This window comes from Cucurbita pepo, chromosome LG06 (genome assembly GCF_002806865.2).
Source record: "Cucurbita pepo subsp. pepo cultivar mu-cu-16 chromosome LG06, ASM280686v2, whole genome shotgun sequence".
Lineage (NCBI taxonomy): Eukaryota > Viridiplantae > Streptophyta > Magnoliopsida > Cucurbitales > Cucurbitaceae > Cucurbita > Cucurbita pepo.
This window is the reverse complement of record NC_036643.1, coordinates 8,257,219-8,263,175: the sequence shown is the minus strand read 5'-3', so window position 1 is coordinate 8,263,175 and position 5,957 is coordinate 8,257,219. Positions and strand designations below refer to the sequence as shown.

At 35.8% G+C, this 5,957-nt stretch overlaps 1 non-coding gene across 1 annotated transcript; it reads left to right on the top strand.

Moving 5' to 3' along the window:
• The first annotated feature begins 2,573 nt into the window (after nt 1-2,573).
• On the top strand, nt 2,574-2,646 carry TRNAR-UCU. The gene has a single exon. It is a non-coding gene; the product is annotated as a tRNA-Arg (tRNA).
• The last annotated feature ends 3,311 nt before the right edge of the window (nt 2,647-5,957 follow it).

Sequence of the window (5,957 nt, the reverse complement as noted above, 5' to 3'; positions counted from 1 at the left end):
TCTTTTATTATATTTGGTAAGCCAGAAACATTGTGAGTGTACATCATAGGCTAGTCTACAGAATCTATAAGCCTAGAGCTCTAATACAATTTATAACGAATCATGTCAAAGATTCAGATCATGATTCAAAGATTCAGATCATGATTCAAATATTAGATTTAACACATAGTGGCCCCATCCATTCCCCTGTATCCCTTGCGACAGGGTCACGTTACTTACTTGTAAAGCCCCAAGTAAGGTTAAGGTAACTCAAGTATGTTTAAGAAGCCCACAAGATGTTTAAAAGACTCAAGGATAGGAACTAAGAGACCTAAGCAAAGACAAAGGGCCTAAGTAAGTAATTTTACCATAGGAAGGAATTATAAGGATTAAGGCGTTTGAAAAAGGTTTGTTAAGGAAAACACAAGCATAAAGGACAAAAATGTCATTTTTCTAATTTTTCTAAAAAATGAACTTCAAATTTAAGAGAATTTTAAGGCTTTACTATCAGTTCCCCTTCCTCTCCCTCGGTAAAGTATTAAGTAGGGCTTTCATTTAAACAAAAATGAAGTCTTGAATTTCCTTAAACTCTAGTTGGAAGCTTTTGGATTATGAATTTCATTGATCTCATGTTTTTCAAAATTAAGAGACTACGGTTCATCAAATTCCATCAAATCAATTCAAATCACTTTTAAAGTAGCTCCCCAACAAGTTTCACGAAGGAATCAAGTGTTGAAAACATCCCAAGCACATTCCCTCAATTTGAGTTTTCATGGTCGTGGGAGGAGACGAGGAGTATACCATTGAGGATTAGGGTTATTTACATCCGAAGGTTAGATTATTTAAGAATCAAAGTCGAGTTCCTTTATAACTAGAACAAAAAAGAAATCGTGGTCGGGAAGGTTATTGTAGCAAAAGCCTCCTCTTAATTGAAAAGCAATTCCGTCTACATACTATGCTAAAGCATGACCTTTCTTCATCTCATTCTACGTAATTTCATTTTCATCACCATCACTTTGATCTTGAAAGATATGAAAGATCTCCCTTTAAGACTTTCTATACCCATGTTTCTCGAAGCCACACTTTGTGCCACTCCTTTCATTTATACTCTAAGCACAATTGCTATAATATATACTTCCTTGACTCATAAANTTCCCTCAATTTGAGTTTTCATGGTCGTGGGAGGAGACGAGGAGTATACCATTGAGGATTAGGGTTATTTACATCCGAAGGTTAGATTATTTAAGAATCAAAGTCGAGTTCCTTTATAACTAGAACAAAAAAGAAATCGTGGTCGGGAAGGTTATTGTAGCAAAAGCCTCCTCTTAATTGAAAAGCAATTCCGTCTACATACTATGCTAAAGCATGATCTTTCTTCATCTCATTCTACGTAATTTCATTTTCATCACCATCACTTTGATCTTGAAAGATATGAAAGATCTCCCTTTAAGACTTTCTATACCCATGTTTCTCGAAGCCACACTTTGTGCCACTCCTTTCATTTATACTCTAAGCACAATTGCTATAATATATACTTCCTTGACTCATAAATTGAGCTGAGACTACAAGTAAATTCATCTATTCAAACCAATATGAATCAGTTTCTAGGCACTCAATGAAGAAGTTTCATGAAGACCCAAAATCTAAAGACCTAAAAATAAAGGACAATCAAAGAAAAAATTTATGAGATTCGTTTGGGAAAAAACTACAAATTTTTGGACTAAGGTCCCTTAAGATTTAATCCAAGGATTATATAAACTTGAAGAGGATGAGAAAAGAATATTTCATAAAGAAGTTGACACCGGACGAGCTCTCTATCAAGTTTCGCAATTACCTTTAGAATCTGCAAAAAAAATTGGTATCATGTCGAAAGAAAGAATCGATAAATTTGTGGCATACATGAGAATTTTCCTTTAAAAATGAATTCCCAAGGTTGAGAGAAAGATAAGGAAGAAACCTCATGAAAGAATCGGGAGCTAAAATTGCCTAGAGCATTTCGACAAATAACAAGTTTCTAGGTTTTAACTCTAGTGAGATTTAAGTTTCCGAACTAACTTTGAAGCTTATAACTTTAGCTGAGGTCCAGATGAGGTGAATTCTTGATCTCTAGCTCTTTCATGCAACTGATCTTCAAGTTTCATGACGAAATAAAGGGACTGTAGAAGGCGATTTTCAAAGCAACCTCGCAACAACCACACACTTGTAAATATGTCTTATAAATACATATGTCTGCTANTTTTTTTTTTTTTTTTTTTTTTTTTTTTTTTTTTTTTTTTTTTTTAATTTTCTCCCCTTTTGCTACAATTTTTAAGTAAAATGTGGCCACTTATGATCCATTTTAAACTCCTTTTTAGGACAGATTTATGATGTAATTTCTTTGAACATGTAAATCATATTGATATATAAATATTTTTTTTAGTTCAAGAGATTTGTAATGATATTAATGGAATTCTGATGAAAAGAACCATGGAAATTGACTTACAAAAATAGTTTCTTCTGACCAACAATTATTCCTTTGCCAATCTGATCTACATATAAGTTGTAATCAATGAGCTCCACGTTCAGTTTACATCCAAATGGTTACATAATGAAAAGCGCCCATGGCCTAATGGATAAGGCGTCTGACTTCTAATCAGGCGATTGTGGGTTCGAGTCCCACTGGGCGTGTCATCTTGTTAACATATGAGTAATGATTTTAAGGAGGAGAAGCACCTCTATTTGTTTGTTTTATTTTTGTGTATATTAAATCCATCCTACAATTGGGTGTGAGTGTGGGGGTAATGCAGGTTGACATAGTAGCTGATGGGGCACTAGAGTGATTTTAGGGTCCTAAATAGGGTGTGGGGTCATGTCATGCAGGTTGACATAGTAGCTGAGGGCCATAGGCACTAGAGTAATTTTATGGTCCTATGTTCAGGTTGACATAGTAGCTGAGGGCCATAGGGCACTAGAGTAATTTTATGGTCCTATGTTCGGGTTATTTTTGTGTGAATTAAATCCATCCTAAATTGGGTGTGGGGTCATGCAGGTTGACATAGTAGCTGAGGGCCATAGGACACTAGAGTGATTTTATGGTCCTATGTTCACATTGCATGAGTCTAGGTTGATAGCAAAACACTAAGTTCGAACTTCCTAAAGCTCGGAGAAAAAAAAATGACTAGGTTGATAACCATACGACACCTATTAGGTTAAAGATGCTATGAAAGCCTCTAAATATTCACCTATTTCTACATTTTATTTTTTAGGTGAATGATGCCACTTGTCGACGTGTGGGAGTGCATGAGAGTTTTATGTCATGATCATACATCTTCAAACATGCCGCGGCATGATCTTCACATGCTTCTGACAAGCCCTAAGGGGAACTAAAGACTCATTCATATTCTTCGCCCCAATTTTGTGGCTTCGCCGAACCTTAGGTGATGTTCACCTTCGCATGACATTACTACAATAAAGTTGTTACTACATACATGACGTGACTAATGCAAGTACAGAACATTCATTTAAAATATTTCATAAAAGGTGCCATGAGCGGAAATATTCATAATAAAATTTTTGAAATAATAATGCAAAGAATAAATAATGTGAACTCTAGATAAAATAAAGAAAAATAAAAACATTGCCCTAAACTAACTTAAGGGCTACTAAATAGACATAAGTGCGACTAACTCTACCCCTTGTTCCTGGCCTTCATTGCGACGTCACCATTAGTACGTGGGTGTCTTACTTTTACCTTAATAATAAGAGCAATACGTAGTTTGAGTATTTTAAGAAATACTTAGTAAGTAACTGCATGTTTGGGGTCGAGAAATACAAACACGTGACATGATGGACCTATTATTTAAAAAGAACATGGTATGGCCTTAGGTAGCTTTCCAGTCCGAGCAAGGCTGGATGTATAGTACTCTTCTACACACAACCCAACCACGAGCACATGGACCCACCAGGCGGCCTCACGTACCCCCTAGGACTATCTCATTGGGCTAGCACTCGCTAACATGCTTTCAAACACCACAGAGGGAAAATACCCACATAAAGTCATGGCGAACATAAATGTCGTAGGTCGTAAGGTACACGTTTATACTAGTCATAACATAAAAGTATTTTGATGCATATGACACACAAAAATGTATGAGGTCCACGTGCCTTAAAATAATGACATAAATTATGAGGCAAGTCAAACCTCCATTTATTTATAATGTAACGAGTTTGTGAATGATGCAGACATAGTTTCTATCAAAGAATAAAAAAAACTTACAACAAAATATGTAACAACCCTATTTTTCATAACTCTCCATTATCTCGTAGCATGAACTCTGCACATTGTATCTTTTGATCATCTGGGCAATTGGTCAGCCTAAACACTATCTTTATTGAATTCAACCACAGTTGTGCCACTATCAGATCATCTGTAGAACTACTAAAGTTACGAGGGTCAACCCTCTTGAATTCTCGCAGGTGCTTTGCTTTTTTCGTTGACGATGAGGTATTTTCCTATTGCGTTGTTACTATTGTTTGCATAATTGCTTGCAATGATTCCATGAGGGTAGTTGTGGGGTATTGTGCAGCCCGAGGTGTTGCTAGAGGTGGGGGTGGCACAATTTCGTCAGGTTGATTCATCGATTCCTCGCATACTGGAACTTGATCTCTTCTTTCCCATTCCTCCATCTCTAATAGGGACGCCCTCTTCCTTGTCCTCTAGATGACATAATCTATACATAGAACGTAACTACTAAGTCTATAATACTTAACTTACATACATTGCATACTTCTCTAATCAATCACATGATTGTATCCAACACATGCTTACAATCTTTGCACTAATATAATTACATTAACATGTTTGACGACATGAACTTTATTTTAATAAAAATTAATCTACTACATGTACCATTTAATTAAACCAGTTATTATTTTTAAAAAGCATACCTAACGTGTGACGGTACATCTGTTGGAGGACCATGGAAGGACATGTATCAAACCTAAGAACATGTATCATAGGGTTAGTAATGCAATCACACACCTAACATGATTGGGACCTATCTTTTAGAACAGTAGCATGACTATAGACTCTTTCTAGTTTTGGGCAAGGTTTGATATGTAGTACTTATCCACCTACGATCCACGTATGCAAACATGGACCCACCAGGCAGGCTCGTATACGTACTCCCTTAAGGCTTAATCAAGCATAATGCATTGCACGTCACCAGACGTCTAAGAAAAGGAAAGACCCGTGTGATATCATGACAAATATAAATATCAAAGGTAAACGCCCGTACTAGCACAACATAACGGAGAAGTATCTCAATGCACATGACATACATACATGCATGAGGTCTCATGATCATTCATATAACATGACATTAATTTCATTTTCTTTCTCCTGTCATTCATAACATATTTCATATATGCATATTGTATACATGGCAATCATCACATAATCCATCACACAACTTTACATGGCAAGACATAACGTTACAGACATGAAATTTTATTTCATTCATAATATAGTGTAATGGACATCACATGCACACACAACATACAATCACATGACAATAAAAAGAGCATATAAGCATCACATAATGAATATGGTACATGCAGGAACCACAAGTAGGGGTGTACATTCAACCCGAGAACCCGGACCAACCCAACCCGAGCTATAAGGGTTGGGTTGGGTTGGATTGGATTAATATTTCGGGAAGGACCGGGTTCATTTTTTTGAACCCGAATTGAATTAGTTCGGTTTTGGGTTTGTGGAACAAAACATCCAAGCGACCCGATCCAAATTAATATATAACGTTAATCCAGTCTAATACATATTTCTTTTTATTATTTTAATGGTCACCTATAAGTGTTTTTTTTTTTTTTTTTTAATTTGTCTTTTTTATATGTGATTTTCTAAATTTTAATGTATTTATTACCTCTGTTGCAACATTATTATATCCTCTCTAAGGTCACGTATAAGCGCATATTTCAATTAA